The 17,236-nt window shown below is 42.2% G+C and overlaps 1 long non-coding RNA gene across 1 annotated transcript; it reads right to left on the bottom strand.

The window, feature by feature from the left end:
- Nucleotides 1-16,611: 16,611 nt before the first annotated feature.
- On the bottom strand, nucleotides 16,612-17,032 carry LOC116094350. The gene is made up of 2 exons (XR_004120061.1): nucleotides 16,939-17,032; nucleotides 16,612-16,854 (listed from the first exon to the last, which is right to left on the bottom strand). It is a non-coding gene; the product is annotated as an uncharacterized LOC116094350 (long non-coding RNA).
- Nucleotides 17,033-17,236: the final 204 nt, after the last annotated feature.

A 17,236-nucleotide genomic window follows, 5' to 3' on the forward strand; every position in this document is an offset into this window, starting at 1 on the left:
TCCCTCTCCTGGCCCTCTACAACTCTCCCCGTCTCTCCTCATGCCTGATCCTGCCCCCGTTCATTCTCCCATCCCCATCCCCCCAACCCCTGCTATTACCCTAGCTCTTCTCTCTCCCTCCTAGGTCCCTCTGTCCCTCTGCCTCCCATGACTATTTGCTCCCCCTTCTAAGTGAGATTCAAGCATCCTTGCTAGGGCCTGCCTTCTTGTTTAACTTCCTCTTCTTCTTCTTCTTCTTCTTCTTCTTCTTCTTCTTCTTCTTCTTCTTCTTCTTCTTCTTCTTCTTCTTCTTCTGCTTCTGCTTCTGCTTCTGCTTCTGCTTCTGCTTCTTCTTCTTCTTCTTCTTCTTCTTCTTCTTCTTCTTCTTCTTCTTCTTCTTCTTCTTCTTCTCCTCTTCCTCCTCCTCCTCCTCCTCCTCCTCCTCCTCCTCCTCCTCCTTCTTCTTTTTTGTCTTTTGAGACAGGGTTTCTCTGTGTAGCCCTGGTTGTCCTGGAACTCACTCTGTAGACCAGGCTGGCCTCGAACTCACTTGTTTAACTTCTTATGGTCTGTGTATCATGGACATTCTGTATGTTTTCATTAATATCCTCTTATCATACCATGCATATCCTTTTGGGTCTGGGTTACCTCACTCAGGATGATATTTTCTAGTTCCATCCATTTGCCTACAAAATTCATATTGTGCTTACAGACAGGAGCCTAGCACAGCATACCCCAGAGGGGCTTTACTCAGCAGCTGACTGAGATAGAGGCAGATACCCACAGACACACTTCGGACAGAGGTCAAAGACCAGAATGGAAGAGTTGAGGGAAGACCTGAAGGCCCTGAAAAAGATGGCTACCCCTTATGAAGACCAACCACAGTGTCAACTAATCTGGACCCTTGGGAGCTCCCAGAGACTGAGCCACCAACCAAGGACATATATTGGCTGGCCCAAGGCCCCTGGCATATATGTAGCAGAGGCCTGTTGTGAGTATATGGCCTCAGTGGGAGAGGATATGCCTAATCCTGCAGAGACTTGATGTACCAGGGTTGGGGGATATAGAGAGGGGGGATGCCCTCTCAGAAGCAAGGGGATAGGGGAGGGGAGAAGGGAGGAACTCTGTGAGGGGGGGTTGGGAGGGGGCAGCATTTGAGATGCAAACAAAGAAACAAATATATATATATATATATATATATATATATATATATATATATATATATATACATATATATTTTTAAAAAAAGAAAGAAAAAGAAAGAAAGTCAGTGAAGCCACTTTGGTGCTAGAGCTTATGAGATACAAACAAGAAATAGAGAAGGTCCATGAAAAAGCCCAATGTGAATGTCTTCACTTCCCAGGAAGAACAGGGCAGAGCCCTTGAGTCCTTGATTGGTTCTCTGCAAAGTGGCCATTGCCCAACCTGGGGCAGAGCCACATCAGAATTTAATTTGGCAACCCAGTGTGATTAGTCAGAAATTGCACTTGAATTTTGCTTGTCAATCAGAGCAGCACATGTCATTTTGTGACAAGGAAAGAGACTGAATGTTCCTTTATCTCTGTGTTATGAGATAGAAGCAGGAGGAGGGAAGGTGTGATTGAGAAATCAGGTGATTTGTAACCAAATTCAGTTCTGCTCACGGGGCCTGGATTGAGGAGGTGAAATCCGAATCCCAGTCTTGTCTTGGAATAGATTATCAGATGAGGAGGCCACACAAAAGTTATGGGGGTTGTTTTATGGCCTAGGGCTAAGTTAAGGAAATAGCAAGAGTCTTATCAGCCCCTGAGTCCCACCCACAACGGCTCTCAGCACTAAGGCAGTAGTTCATCGCCATGAACACATACACACAAGAAAAGGGAAGCATCCTCCCCAGATGTGCCCAAGTGCCCCTTCATCTGATGCCCTGGGAGACAATGAAGGCAAGCCCAGGAAACTGGGTGCTTCGTTCTCCCAAAAGATAAAGAGCCCAACAAAAGGTGTTCATCTAATTTATTTATTATTCTCATCGACTTAACTGTTTGAATGTGGCAGGGTCCAATCCACACTAGCCCCTAACTTGCCACTTTCCTGCTTCAGACTCTCCAATGATGAGATTACAGGTTGTGTGACACCTAGACAATCACACACACCACTGTAGTGATCTGCTTCTGAGACCCCATTCCAAAGACATGCTGGACTGCATACCTTAGATGCTGCACGCATACATTTCCACTACAAACACTTTCTAAGTCGTATGTGTGCGTTCATGAAGCAGATAACACTGGAGGTGGTGGGGAGCTGACAAAATGCTTGCAACACTATTTCCACCAACAGTAGAGTTTATTCGACAGGGAAACACCACCAGGCCACAGCTCTAGTGCTGAGCTTTGGTCCCCTCTGAAAGGGCAATGTCATATAAGACAACTATTTTGTGTACCTTGCTTTCTAGATAAATGTTCAGAGATATTAATTATGTACTTCTCAGTGAATCATTTGATGCTAAATGTGCTAAATACCGAGTTAGTACATTTAAAGTTGTTTCTTTGCTACCTTTAAAATGAATAGTCATGGCCATCATGTCAAAGACTTAAGGAGCTGAGTGGGGATGGAGGCAGACTCTCAGAACCCTGCTGGGGCAGCGGTTGGGCCCAGTGCTGTGTCACATGACTCAGGAGAAAGATGGAGTGAGCTACCTGTCTACCTTAAAGAACGGAAGCCACAGAATTCTTAGCCCCTGCCAAAATGAAAGCAAGTGGGGAGAGGGTCTGGATTGGAAAGTACGGATGACAGCATGGCATACTATTTCAGGGGACTTGGGAAGATGCACTTTACAACCCAGCCATGGCAGGCTTCGAATGTGAAATGAAGCTCTCCAGGAACGGGATGTAACTTCTTAGTGCAAGGTCAGAGCGTCCAGGCTCCATGTTTACCAGTCTCCAAATCCTCACCCTGGGAATTTTCACTTCTGTTCATGATCGTAGGGGCACTGACTCTTGGCTGATCATGTGAGCCATCTAAGAAATCAGGGGCAACATCTATGTGAGGACAGCTAAGCTCAGTGTCATATGAAACCTTCTCCATCACCATGACAGCGGACAGCCACTTAGGTTTGGCAGCGACAAAGCAGTCACTGATTAACTCCTCTCCCACTCGAACGTGTTCTAGCTCCGATGTCTTGCTGCAGGAGCACTCTGGTTAGACATCTGTCAGCCAGGTCTCAGGCAGGTGGACAAGCTCCATAAAAACCAGAACAAACCAGTCGCTAAGCTTCCTTGTTAGAAAGCTCAGAGCTTACAGAAAATTGAACTTCGTGTTGCCTAACTAACAGTGTTACAGCCGTGTCCTATTTTCGGGTTGCCATCTAAAAGCATAGCACAGGAAAATACTTAGTAAATCCTTGCGACTTTGTGGCTCTACAAGCCCTATAAGTAGAAGTGCAGATGTCAGTGATGGTACTACCTGAAAGATCTGATAGATTTAGGTGCAAATTACTCCCTGTAGCTTAAATAGAGGGAATCAAAGGCTTTGTGATACAATGACAGAATATTTAAGTATTTCGTGTGGGCAGTTCCATTAAGTACTCCCTAAAAGGTTTGAAAGCAGCAACTACATTGAAATCATATTGTAGAAACTTGTGCTAATGTGGAGGATGGCTGCTGCAGAAAAACAGATGAAATTTGTGTATGTGTATAAGAATGCTTGAAAAGCACAATAATACTGACTTACAGCTTTTAATCAAATTGGTTAGTAAGAATACACATATGAATATCTTTTATGAAGATGTATTGTTGTTTTTAACTTGGGCACTTACTGGGAAACATCAGACATTAGTAGAATTTGTTTAGTACTCTGAAGTACATGCTAAATGGAAACATTAGAACCCTAAGCCACAGCTGTGTAAGAAGATGCCCAAGCACACAGCTCTTAAAGTATTGACCCTGACAACAAATATTGGGAAATCGCCCTTTCGGTAAGAGCAGAACAGAAAATGCAAGATCACACTTACGTAAGTCTTAGTTCTGATTTATCCTACAGCTGGATTATACAATCGTACAGCCAGGGATTGTAACTACCTTGACTGTATCCAGTCGCCTTACACTAGATCACAAGAGTTTCAAATTACATGTATTGTGTACTCTCATATCAAGGGTAAATATTCTCTTGGGGTGCTGCCTTGTCTGACAGAGAGAGAGAGAGAGAGAGAGAGAGAGAGAGAGGGAGGGAGGGAGGGAGGGAGGGAGGGAGGGAGGGAGGGAGAAGAGAGACAGAGACAGACACAGACACAGACACAGAGAGACAGACAGACACAGAGAGAGACAGACAGAGACAGAGACACAGAGATACAAAGAAAGACAGCAAGAGAACAACCTCTCAGGTCTCAGGGTTTCTTTTGAGTAGATTCATGCTTCAGGAAAGTAAAGGCTAACAGAATAACAGTAAAATTTTATGTTGCACATAAAAAGTTCAAAAGTATTTCTCCGTAAATGTTTAAATAAATATAAACAATAGAAAAAGATGGAGTCAAGTGCTCTTCATTTGATCACATCATCCTGTGCCCTGTAGCTTGAACATTTCAAGGACTATGACACTAAACAATTGGTAAATTCCAAGGCTGAGGCCTTGTACCTCTATGATGACAGATAACTAATTTTTAATTTATTTCTTGTATCAACTTTCCACATAAATATACTCATTTTACTTATACAACTCAATTAACTTTGTGTGTATATGTATGTATGTGTGTGTGTGTGTGTGTGTGTGTGTGTGTGTGTGTGTGTAGGTCAGAGGACGACCTGTAATGGTTGGGGTCTCTCCTTTCTTCATGTGTCTTCCAGGGACTGAACTCAAGTTGTCAAACTTGATGACAAGCTCTTTCTTTCACTCACTGAGGCAGCTTCCCTGCCCTACTCTGTAATTTTAGATGAAGCCCTCCCAGCCCACCCCTGCTTCCTAACCCTGAGTTTTGCCTTCAACAGCTTCGGTTACACAGGGGTCAGTAATGGTTCAACAATATTAAGTGAAACATTCTAGAAATAATCATAAGCTCTCCACTGTGCCCCAGTATTTTTGAGATAGAAAGTGTTTACTATTTTTATACTAGATGGTAGCCCACTGAATTTAATATATGTACATATATTAACATATATGTTAATAGATATGCATATCATTACCAGAGGATAGTCTTGTCCCTTGCAATAGTCAGTGTAAGTATCCTGGACACATTTTCATTTCTCTCTAATAAATTACTAAAACTAAAAAAGTGCTAGTTCATATGCTGTGTGAAGTTTGAACATTATACAACAGATAGTAAGGCTGTGTTGTAATGTAACTGGCCCACAGCACTGGATGTAAACTCCAGCTTCCTACCCCTCCCCACATCTCGGCGATGTCACCCTTAGTCTTCCTGTCTAATATTTCTTTGGCTTCTGTCTGCTGGTCCTGCTGTAATGTACTTATGTGTGAATACCTTCCCTGAGTAATTGGCAAGCTCCTGGGAATGGAATTATTTGCCTTGGCGCCACACATAGGCACCGACTCACTGAATATAAACTTTGTGGTTAGGTTGTGGATTAGGTTTTTCCAAGTTGAAATTTTGCAATCATGCATGAAATTGGATTTTTCTGCTCGCATCTATGAAGATGATAACATGCACCTTGCCTTGGTTTTGTTATGTGCATTCTGTGTCAAGTTACATTAACCCTTGAATGATAAGTAACTCTTGCATTCCCCTGTAGATTCTACTTGGTCAGAAAGTACATTACTTTTATATATTGTCGAGTATGAGTTGATTGTACTTTGTTAAAGTTTTTGTTTGTATGTTCATGAAATCTTAAGTTTTCCTGTGAAGTATCTGAGTTAGGTTTAGCTATCAATACTGATCTGATAACATGAATAGGGAAGAACAAGTAATCACTGCTCTCTGAAATGGAGGAAAATTGGCTAACTTCTTCTTTGAGAGATTTTTAGAATGTATGACCGATATTACCAGGGCAAGTGGTTTGAAGGTTTAAAAAGAAACAGCTAATGTTCTGATTAGCCACATGGCTCACTGGGTTTTGTTTAGTTTCGTTTTTCCTTTGATCGGATGGCCACTTTTATTTAGCTGCTGATGAATTTGTTCACTTTATTTAAACTGTCAAGTTCATCAACATATATTTGTTTGTAAATGCCACTAGTATTTTAGTCTCTGGTGCATGAAGTTCCATTTTGTTTCAAGAATAAAGTTGGCATTTGTATATTTTAACAAACCAGACTAGTGAGACATTTGTCCAGTAGACTGATCTTCTCCAAGAACTGTCTTTGGTTTTATTGATTTCCCTATTTCCTCTGTTTGGTATTATGGATACCTATTTTTAATCTATATTAAATTCTGTGCTCAATTTTATTTTGTTTATTTACTTATTTTGCTTAACTGGTAACTTAAGTCTTTCTTTCTTCTCTAGTGTTTCTATTTCAGCCTTAATTTGCCTTCATCAAACACCACAATCTCACAAAATGCAAGGGAATGCTTCAGGCTTTTGCATTGCATAAAGAAATGAGGTTTATTACCGTATTTAATGCATAACATCACAGTTGCCCTCCACTGCCCTTTTTGGTCTCATCCTCTGTAGCCGTTTGTGTTTTTATGTTAATTATGTTGTAGTGTCCCACTGGTAGGACTAAAGGAAGCCTGTCCCCCATTGGTTTTTGACTGGTCAATAAAGTTAGCAGCGGCTAATGGCTGGGCAGGGAGATAGAATCGGAAGCCAATGGCTGGGCAGGGAGACAGAAGCAGAAGCCAATGGCTGGGCAGGGGGACAGAAGCAGAAGTGGGAAGGGACGGAGGAAGAGGACATTCGGCCATGATGTTGAGGCGTAGGATGTTGATGCCGGAAAGGTGCAGGAGGAAGAGAAAGCTGACACGTAGGTGCACAGGAAAAGCAGCCCCAGGAGAGCTGCCCAGCAGGGTCCAGGGCAGCAAAGATAAAATACCGATTTAGAAGAATTAACTCAAGAATATCAGTGGGGAATGTGTGTTAGCAATGTGGAGTTAGAGAGTGGCCCCGCCATTGAGCTGTTTCAAATTTTTAAAATATAAGGCTTTATGTGTGTCTTTCAGGAATCCAGAACATTGGGGTGATATTGAGAAGCACACACATACCTGCTGAGAAATATAGAATAAATTAATAAACTACCACAACAGTCCAACCCCCTCCATCTCCTTCCTGTCCCAGAGAGCTACCCCCTATTCTTCTTCATGGCTTTTTTCGGTACAAGACGAAACATGTGATATTTGTCTTTCTTCCTGGGCCTAGACTTTCCATTTAATATAATCATCTCTTGATCCTCATCTTCATTAAAACATCATCATTTACTTACTGCTAATAGGCCATAGTCACCTACCTCACCTAGTACCGCAGCTTTTTATAGACATCAATTAGGATTGTGCATTTCCACTTTAGCTTCACATAGTACCGTAGCTTTTTATAGACACCAATTAGGATTGTGCATTTCCACTTTAGCCTCACATAGTACCGTAGCTTTTTATAGACACCAATTAGGACTGTGCATTCCCACTTTAGCCTCCTCACCCAAACCCCCTCCCGTTTTCAGTGTGGCTGGCACCACGCAGTTTACTTCTAATGTCATTGTTATTAGATTTGACACAGACAGCAAGTGTTTTGGTGTTTAAAAATAAGAAGTATCTTCTACATATGCCTTCATTTGAGCTTCCAATGTTCCTCATTTATGTGTATTCAAATTTCTATCTGGCATCATAATCCTTGTGCCAAGGAAATGACTTAGAGACTGGTTGGGAAGAAGAAGAACAAGAGGGGGTGGGTAAATGTGATCAAAATACAAATGTGCATATATGAGAAGGCACCTGAAACCTATTACACTGTCTCCCTTTCCACAATGTTCTCTGAGCCTCAGGCTTGTGTTGTACTTGGATCCGCCAGGGTTGGGCTCCACAGCTTAGCATTTTGATTGGTTCTGGGTTTTCTGAGATGCTTGTTCCTTAGCTGCCAGACCACTCGACATCCTTTAGGTCACTGCGATATTTTCCTGTTCATCTTGTTTTTGTCAATCATTTTGTAGAATTTCCATTGCTCAACTTCTTTTCTATTTTCTTTGGCTCTGCTCAATGTTCTCACAGAGCCATGAAAAGAATAATTCATCTGCAGTTCAGCACATTAAAATTCTTAATACATTTCCATTTGGCTGTCTTAGATATCCCCATCATGCTAATGAAATTCCCCACCCTGTTCCAGTGAGTTATGTTTTTCATACTATTGTAAAGTAATAATGATGACTATTTTCAAGTCTTCCTCAGATCCTTGTAACATCTGAAACATCTCTAGCTCTTTTGATTGCTTTACCTCTTGAGGAAAGATAATTGTTTGGGTCTAGGAATTGCTCGGAAACCATACAAACATGGATCTCAGTCAGATAGGGATAGTTTATTGAGCATGCACCCCAGGACTGGTCCACCAGGGCCATGGTCCAGATTTGGGAAGTGAACTATGACCCTGAGTTAAGATATTACAGAGTTTTGAAACCCAAAATCCATAAATATCCATGCTAAGTTATTTCACCAATCAGGATTTAGCGATAGGGGTTTTCCTTAGGAACATGACTTTGTTGTACATTTATCCTGTTCCCACTGGTTGGGATATTCAACTGTGGCAGGGGATTTGCTTTGTCTAATATTCATGTCCTAACGTGGCTATCAGAATGGGACATGTCTAACATTCGTATCTGTACTTGCCAACCAGGATGTCAGTTACCCATGTACATGTCTCTTTTTGCCAAATAGGAAGTCAGTTCCTAGGGAGGTCTAGGGAACTTAAACGTTACTCAACTATTACTCAAAATGGAAGTCTTATTCCAAATAGTTTCTTATATCAGAGCAGGTGTCTCTCTTATGTTGGGGTCCATCCCAGAGGCAGTTTATGCCATAAAAGCCAATACACAGGTGCATGACGTTCTGCTGGGTGGTTGGTTTGGGCCTAAGATTATTGTGTGTAACTATACAAAACAGTTCTATTCCCTTCTATCATGATTGGCACAAAATATAACAGAATATGAATCAATTTTGGCATAGGAAGTTTCCTAGTAACAGCAGAAACATATAAAAAAGTTTCTTTATAATGGCAGGCTAGCCAGATAACTGTTACCTAAGGCCTTAATATTCCATCTAGGCCTTAACATTTTACCTATGCTGTAATAATAACAGTCTCATATTTTTGTCTTAATTTTTATTAGACACCAGGCATCCTGATTAGAATACCAGAAAATGAGTTACATATTAGTTATGTCAGGAAATGGGTGTCTTTTCTCTCATACTGTTGGGAATTGCATGAATTTTATCAGTGTTTCAGTTAGATTTGGATTTGAGTTTTATTGTTACTTACCTCTGGACCAGTTGGAATTCTCTGAGGAAACAGAAAAACATGACCTAGTTAGCTAGCTTTGGTAAATTGGTAGGCAGATCTAGTCTGATATTCTATCCACGTTTATTACCCAGGCTCAAGTGCATTTGCTTTGTCATATTTCCTAATTTACTAAGCACACTTGGCTTCTTCAGTGCACGAGTTTAACTCTGTCTTTGGCTTTCATTTCCTTTATTAAGGTTTTAGTGCCACATAAGACTATGTTAAATATGATCATCTCCTTTTCCAGTTTTTCTGTTTAATGTCATTGTGTTTCTATGATCTCACCAAGGTAAATTTACTAAAAAATGTATCCACTTAAAGCACATTGTTATAAAATTTCAGACTGCAGGGCAGTGGTGGTGCACGCCTTTGATCCCAGCACTTGGGAGGCAGAGGCAGGTGGATTTCTGAGTTCGAGGCCAGCCTGGTCTACAGAGTGAGTTCCAGGACAGTCAGGGATACACAGAGAAACCCTGTCTCAAACAAAAAGAAAAACAAAAAAATAAATAAAATAAAATTTCAGACGAATAGATATAAACAGAACACTCTAAAAGTTTACAGGTAGGAAAGGGGGGGAGAGAAAGGGGAAAAGGGGGAGAGGAAGAAGAGGAAAAGGGGAAGGGGAAGAGGGACACAAAGCTAAGGAATGCAAGCAGCTACAGAACCTGGGAACGGCCTCAAAAAATTTCCTTGCTCTAGGCTCTGGAGAGAGGACCACTTGCCGCAAGAAAACAAATGCCTGTGACATTTAATTGTTAACTCATTCTTGAGACAGCAGCACAGAGGGTGTGCCCCGGATCCAGAGTCCATCCAGGCCTTACTGAGCCAGTCAAGATGCCAGAAAAGACTCCTCTAGAGACAAATTGGCAGACTGCCTGACACATCTGTCTATCCTAAAAGGAAACTCAGGCACTGGCGATGCTTTGGGAACTAAGCAAGCCTAAGCGGCAGCTTTAAGGAAAGCTTTGATTATTGGGGAAAGGCCTCATAAACAGCCAGGCTGATTTCCAACAGCTTTCTCAGGGTTGCAAGCCAGCACCCTATTGCTCACTTGGGAATTGGAAGAGCAATAGGCCTGTCCCTAAAGTCACACATCCACCTCCTCCAACATGGCATTAGAAATGGCAAAGGGTCCCTCCCCCTTGTAGATTCCTGGGGTTTCCATTGTACTAGGTTCCTACCTTGCCCAGAGGAGGAATAGATTTAGATGGAGGAAAGGGGAAGTTGGGGAGGGAGTGGGAAGAGAGGAAGGAAAGAAAACAGGGTCGGGATGGAATATATGAGAGAAGAACAAATTTAAAAAAAAAGAAAAAGAACTGCCAAAGGGAAATCAAACAGGCAAAGGACACATTGTACTTAGAGATGAGAGATAAGAATCAAATAATAAGGTTCAAAGTTGACAGCATTGGCTCTGGAGAAAGCCAGGAACAAATGAGAAAGCAAAGGCTGCTGTCCTTCAGTAAGAAGCCACGTAAGAAAACCACAGATGTGTGTGCGTATGTACGATGCTCATATGCTGGAAGGCTTGAAAATGGGAAAAATGGGGCTGGCGAGATGGCTCAGCGGGTAAGAGCACCGACTGCTCTTCCGAAGGTCCCAAGTTCGGATTCCAGCAACCACATGGTGGCTCACAACCACCCGAAATGAGATCTGACGCCCCCTTCTGGTGCGTCTGAAGACAGCTACAGTATATTACACTGGAGTGAGCGGGCTGTCCTGAGTTCAATTCCCAGCAGCCACATGATGGCTCATGGCCATCTGTACAGCTACAGTGTACTCATACACATAAAAATAAATAAATAAATCTTTAAAAAAAAAGAAAATGGGAAAAATGATAAAGACAGTAGAAGTCATTACACTTGAAGATTTGCAAATAAAGTGATAAAAGTTTAAAAACAAGTTTCATAGCTTTATATAAGAGTGGGCGTGTGTGTGTGTGTGTGTGTGTGTGTGTGTGTGTGTGTTAACATTTTGAATGACTGTGTCACTATTAGTGACCTGTATTCAAAAGAAGCAACTATGTATCAAACACTATGGAATTGCCCTAGGAATCTCTACACATAGGCCAATAGAGGGTCCAACACTTCAGAGCCAAGCCCTCTCATACCACTAGTAGAAAGGGGAGTTCAGCCTTTGCCCACTCATCTCCACTGGTGTCTCCTCTGGTTCTTCTAAATCTTTCCCTGTCTTCTCAAGACATATAAACAGCCTTACTCACTCCAGTGCTAGTTCAGCAAATAAGAACCATCATAAAGCCTTCATTGCCAGCTGTTTAAATGTGTGTGTTCACTTCAAAGTCTGTTTCTTCCAGAGCTACTAGTGCCATGGACCATTGACATGTTGATGTCCCCATTAAGAAAACTCAGCAATCCAAACAAAGTAGATTAAACTTAAAATTACGGGTATATTAGAGGGCCAAAGGTCACATGATGAAATTACTCAAAACACTAAGAACATTAAGTTCCTTGAAAATTGGAAGGAAACAGAGTATAGTGGGATCTCCGGAGAATGGCCACGGGAATGTGGGGTAGAGACCTTCTGCTTCTTACCCTTCATTCCCCAAGGAGGAATCTCCCCTTTCCCATCCTGTCTGGTCCCCAGAATGCCAAACAAAAGAATCAAAGGGTGACCTGGTTTTGTGTGTCAACTTGACACAAGCTAGAGTCATCAGAGAGGAAGGAGCCTCCATTGAGGAAATGCCTCCATGAGATCCAGCTGTAAGGCATTTTCTCAGTTAGTGATGAGTGGGGTGGGGGGCGGCCCATGGTGGGTGGTGCCATCCCTGGGCTTGTGGTCCTGGGTTTTATTAGGAACCATATTGAGCAAGCCATGGGGAACAGTCCACTAAGCGGCACCCCTCCATGACCTGTACATCAGCTCCTGCCTCCAGGCTCCTGCTGTGTTTAAGTTCCTGACTTCCTTTGGTGATGAACTGCAATGTGAAAGTGTAAGCTGAATACGCCCTTTCCTCTAAAACTTGCCTTTTGGTCCTAGTGTTTTGTGCAGGAATAGAAACCCTGACTAAGACAAAGTGATAGTTTAAAAAGTAACGAACGACTTAGATGAAAGGAAACAATTCAGGCTATGAGAGAATTCAGTGAAGAGATTGAGATTCTGAAAAGAAGAACCACTAAAAAAACTTGTCAAGGAAAAGATCGATAAATCCAGTCCTAAAAATTCAGGGAGACAGCTCAGCAGGCAGACACTTGCTCTGAAACCGTAGGAACCTGTGTTCAACAGCCAGCACGCACAGAATGATGGAAAGCAAGAATCCATCCTCTGACCTCCACATGTGCACTAGAGCACTTACGCCCCACCTCTATAATAAATCACTTTAAAAAACCTCAGTTGAGAGACTCGCAAAGCAAGCAGAAGGGAAGATATCAGGGCTTGCAGACCAACTTTGTGAATCATCCCATTCAGGCAATAACAAAGAGAAAAAATACGAAATCATAACCAGAACTTTCCATATTCAGGGACAAGTTAAAATAGCCTTGAGCAGTCTACAGCTTCACTGCCAAGCCCATCAAGATTCTCGAGGCATTCTCCACATAACTAGAAAACCAATCTTAAAAGTCATGTGCCAGCACAAAGCACTTGAATGACTAAAGAAAAAAGCAATGCTTAAGGCGCAACTGAGCTTGGTTTTAAGGTATACCGTATAGCCATAGTAACGAGACAACTTGATAGCACAGAACAGACACCTGAAGCTTGTAACTAAAACTAGACAGATCACCCCCAAAGCCATGACTACACTGCATAGTCTACAGACGCTGATTATGTGGTCAGGATTTTAATGATTATGGGGAGGGGGAGGGTGGAATACTACAGGTCCAGAGTCAGTTCATCCAGTGCTACATTAGTTCCTTAAGTGGCCATTATTGCCCACCTGTGTCTGCAACATCCTTGTGACTGGTAGTAAATCCTTTTTGAATGTACAAACAGACCTATTCTCCACCAGCAGATCACACACACCTGAAGCCTAGAGCCCCACCCCACCCCCACTTTAGCCCACCTGATGGACCTACCCACACCAGTGTATTTCATAAGTGTTTTGATTTGCACTGTCTTTGTTCTGTTTCCATAACAACTTCACAAAGCTACTACTATGCTGGGTCAAAGAATTCTCGGTCAGCTATGTCTATATTCCCAGGCTATGCTAAAACTAATACTTGGCTCCAGAATAAACTCTTACTTCCCTTGAGGTGAGATGTGTGATTTTTACCCTGACTCAGTAACAATGAACTGAATTTTAACAAAAGTGCTGAAAATATACACTGGAAAATAAAACCAAACAAACAGTCCGGCGGTGGTGGCGCACGCCTTTAATCCCAGCCCTTGGGAGGCAGAGGCAGGCGGATTTCTGAGTTCGAGGCCAGTCTGGTCTACAGAGTGAGTTCCAGGACAGCCAGGGCTATACAGAGAAGCCCTGTCTCGAAAAACCAAAAAAAAAAAAAAAAAAAAAAAAAAAAAAAAGAGCCCCAAACAAACAAAAACAACAGTAACAACAACATCAACAACAAAAACAAGCCTCCAGCAAATGTTACTGGGAAAACCATAAGTTCATATAAAGAATCAAACATATCCTGCCTTCCTCCCTATACAACAATCAATTCAAAATGGATCAAAGATCTTAACATAAGACTGAAAACCTTGCAAGTAGTGGAAGAAACAACAGAGAAACATTTTAAAATACAGACCCAGGCAAGGCCCTTCTGTATAATACACCATTTACCCAGGAACTAAATAACTGAATAAAACAACCTACTGATAAACTTTAGCTATGACTGATAATATAATGTGATGATCAATGGAAATAGTGCTATACTATGAATGGTATACTGTACTATACCATCTATTCTTACATAACGATTTTCAAAATACATCTGTATTTTGCAATTTTGTGTTTCTGTATTATTGAGACTGGGATTTTTTTTTCCAAGACAGGTTTTCTCTGTATAGCCCTGGCTGTCCTGGAACCCACTCTGTAGACCAGGCTGGCCTCGAACTCAGAAATCTGCCTGCCTCTGCCTCCCAAGTGCTGGGATTAAAGGCATGCGCCACCACTGCCTGGCAAGACTGGGATTTTTGTCCTTTGCGGTATACTAAATGTATTCTATCATGCTTCTGGTTTTGCGCCACCCTAAGGATGATTGTCTGCATAAAGCCCTGTTGCATGACCTGAAGAATTATGCCTCACGTCTGCTAAACATGTCGATCTTAGTTGCTGCTCCTGCCTACCTCTGCTTTTTTAGCATCTCTAAGATTATTTCTAACATCTCGAACAGCAATGTCTGTGGACAAATATTTCCAGCATTCTCTTCATGTTCTTTACATCAAAATCAGGATCCAGCTTGGTGATACATTCTAAGCTTGTGAAAGGGAGCTCCCGTTCACTCCCGGTAGGCCGTGGCTTCAGCTTCAAAGGAAAACGTTAAGCAAATTCTCGATGTCTGGTATTGGCTTTGTCTTGATTAAGAACATTATTCCAGGATAATTGCTGCTTGCCCTACCTTAACTGGCAGCAGTTGAAGGCTACTTGATTATCTACACATACAAAGGTCTAAATACACCTTTTCTTTTCCAAATACTTTTCAAGTAAATATTAACCACAGTTACTTTGGCAAAATCTTTGGCCTACAAAGTTCTGAATTTGAAAACGATGGTATCTGAGCTTCAGGCCCGCTGTGTGTGTGTGTGTGTGTGTGTGTGTGTGTGTGTGTGCTTGCTTGTTTGTTTTTCTTTTTTTTTTTAAAGATTTATTTTATTTTATTTATGTGTATGAGTACACTGTAGCTGTACAGATGGCCATGAGCCATCTTGTGTGTGGCTGCTGGGAATTGAACTCTGGCCCCACTCGCTCGGGTGTAATTCACTGTAGCTATCTTCAGACACACCAGAAGAAGGCATCAGATCTCATCATGGGTGGTTGTGAGCCACCATGTGGTTGCTGGGATCCAAACTCAGGACCTTCGGAAGAGCAGTCGGTGCTCTTACCTGCTGAGCCATCTCGCCAGCCCCTTGTTTGTTTTTCTCAAGCTTTACAAAATATGGAAGCTACCTTTGTGGTCAAGGGTTGAATAAACTTTGGACTGCACCCCCCCCTCCTTTGATGGATGAGCACAAAGAACATGTATCTCTAAATCAGGTAGCTCTGTGTAAAAATCCTGGAACAACTAATTAATTACCAGCTTATGGTACCTCGGAAGCCAATGTGGCTACACTGGAATCATGTCAATCTTCCTGTTTTACCTGAATGTGCCAGAACTAGACACCCAACCCAAACTGAGCCACCTACGTGACACAGTCTAGTCAAAAGATAGAAGAATTACCACCAACGTTCATTCAGAGAGAAAGGGGGCAGGCAGGGTATGAATTATCTCTAAGATCCAGTTGTCAAAAATACACAGTCTATTTGTCTTTTGATGTTTTAGTGACCTGCCTACTGTGTTCAGATTATAAAACTCTCTTTAATACCAGTCCATACACAGTTCCACTCTTGGAGTCAACATCTGTGAATTAGAAAGGGTATTTAGGAAATTTCTATACTTTTCTAACCTCACCTGTAAAATGGGTTGAGATAATCTTCCTTGTGATGTTGCTCTTAAGATCATGTGATAATGCAGGAAGAACTCCTTCTAGAGTTTTGGAAGCATAATAGACATTCACTAGCTTCTTGTAGATTTGTGCTTCATAAATAAACCACTAGATTATTACAATTTTGGCTGAGTTCTGATCTCCTACAGTGCACATCCATTACCGTCTGAACACAGCAACCCAGTGAGTCCTTCAATGGTGTTGGACTTAGTGGACTTCTGGATGCTATCCAGACCTTTGCAAACAAAAGATGGGTGGGCGAGGGGGACAATCGTTCTCTGGAAGAGGTACCTGATTATCACGTGACCTCTAGTCGACTCTCTACACTTGCCAAATGTGAGTTCTTGTTCTCAAGCTCCTGACAGTCAACAAAGGACAATGGCGATGTCTTAAGTGACTTTTTGTCCCATTTGCCCAGTCATTCTTTAGACTAATTCAAGTCTATGCTCTCCCCACGCCTGCTCTGGGTCCTCAGTCACTCTTTTCCTCCTAGCACTTACTATATAGCCAGCTTGTATACCTGCGTGCCTTTCACCTCCCCATGTGTTGCTAGCTTATCTTCACAGACGGCAGTTGTAGCTATAAATCATTGAGCTCTTTCCCACCCATGTAGCTCAATAATAAGCAAGCGCGAGTGCTTATTCTTTCATTTATTCACCACAGTCTTTGAAATGACACTCTATCATACAGAGAAGGAAACTATGGCAAAGAGCAGTTAGGTATGTCCATGTTCTCTGAGCAAGAAGGAGTAGGGCATGTTATAGCCACTATCTCATGGTAGGAGTGGAGTCCTTCTCTTACTCATGACTGCCACCCCTGGGCCAGCTCCATGCTCTCCACAGGCTCTCAGTCAGCTGTGAGGTCAGTCCAGTGCCATGTGCTGCAGAAACAACAGGGGCCTCAGCACCTTGCTGTGACTAAAGGTACATATGTGCCTTGAAAAATGGAGACCAAACCTCCTTACCCTGAAGCTCTGTCTGTCCACTCCATCAGTCCATCCTCCTTGCCTGTCTCCTCTTTACTATGCACCCCGTGGACTGGAAGTTGCAGGTTTGTTCTGTAGGTTAAAAAAAAAACAAACCAAAAAGTGCTCTGACATGACTGAGTGCAGTTGAGGAAGCAGAAGAGTGGATGGAGAGACAGGGAGATAAATGAGAAAGGAAGCATTAAACATAATAAAAAACAAAATGTGCCCAACAGCACATCCTGGAGAGCAAGATTTCCTTGATAGCCCAGTGCCCTTTGTTTTAACTTGCCTGAAG

This window comes from Mastomys coucha, unplaced genomic scaffold, assembly GCF_008632895.1.
Source record: "Mastomys coucha isolate ucsf_1 unplaced genomic scaffold, UCSF_Mcou_1 pScaffold16, whole genome shotgun sequence".
Taxonomy (NCBI): domain Eukaryota; kingdom Metazoa; phylum Chordata; class Mammalia; order Rodentia; family Muridae; genus Mastomys; species Mastomys coucha.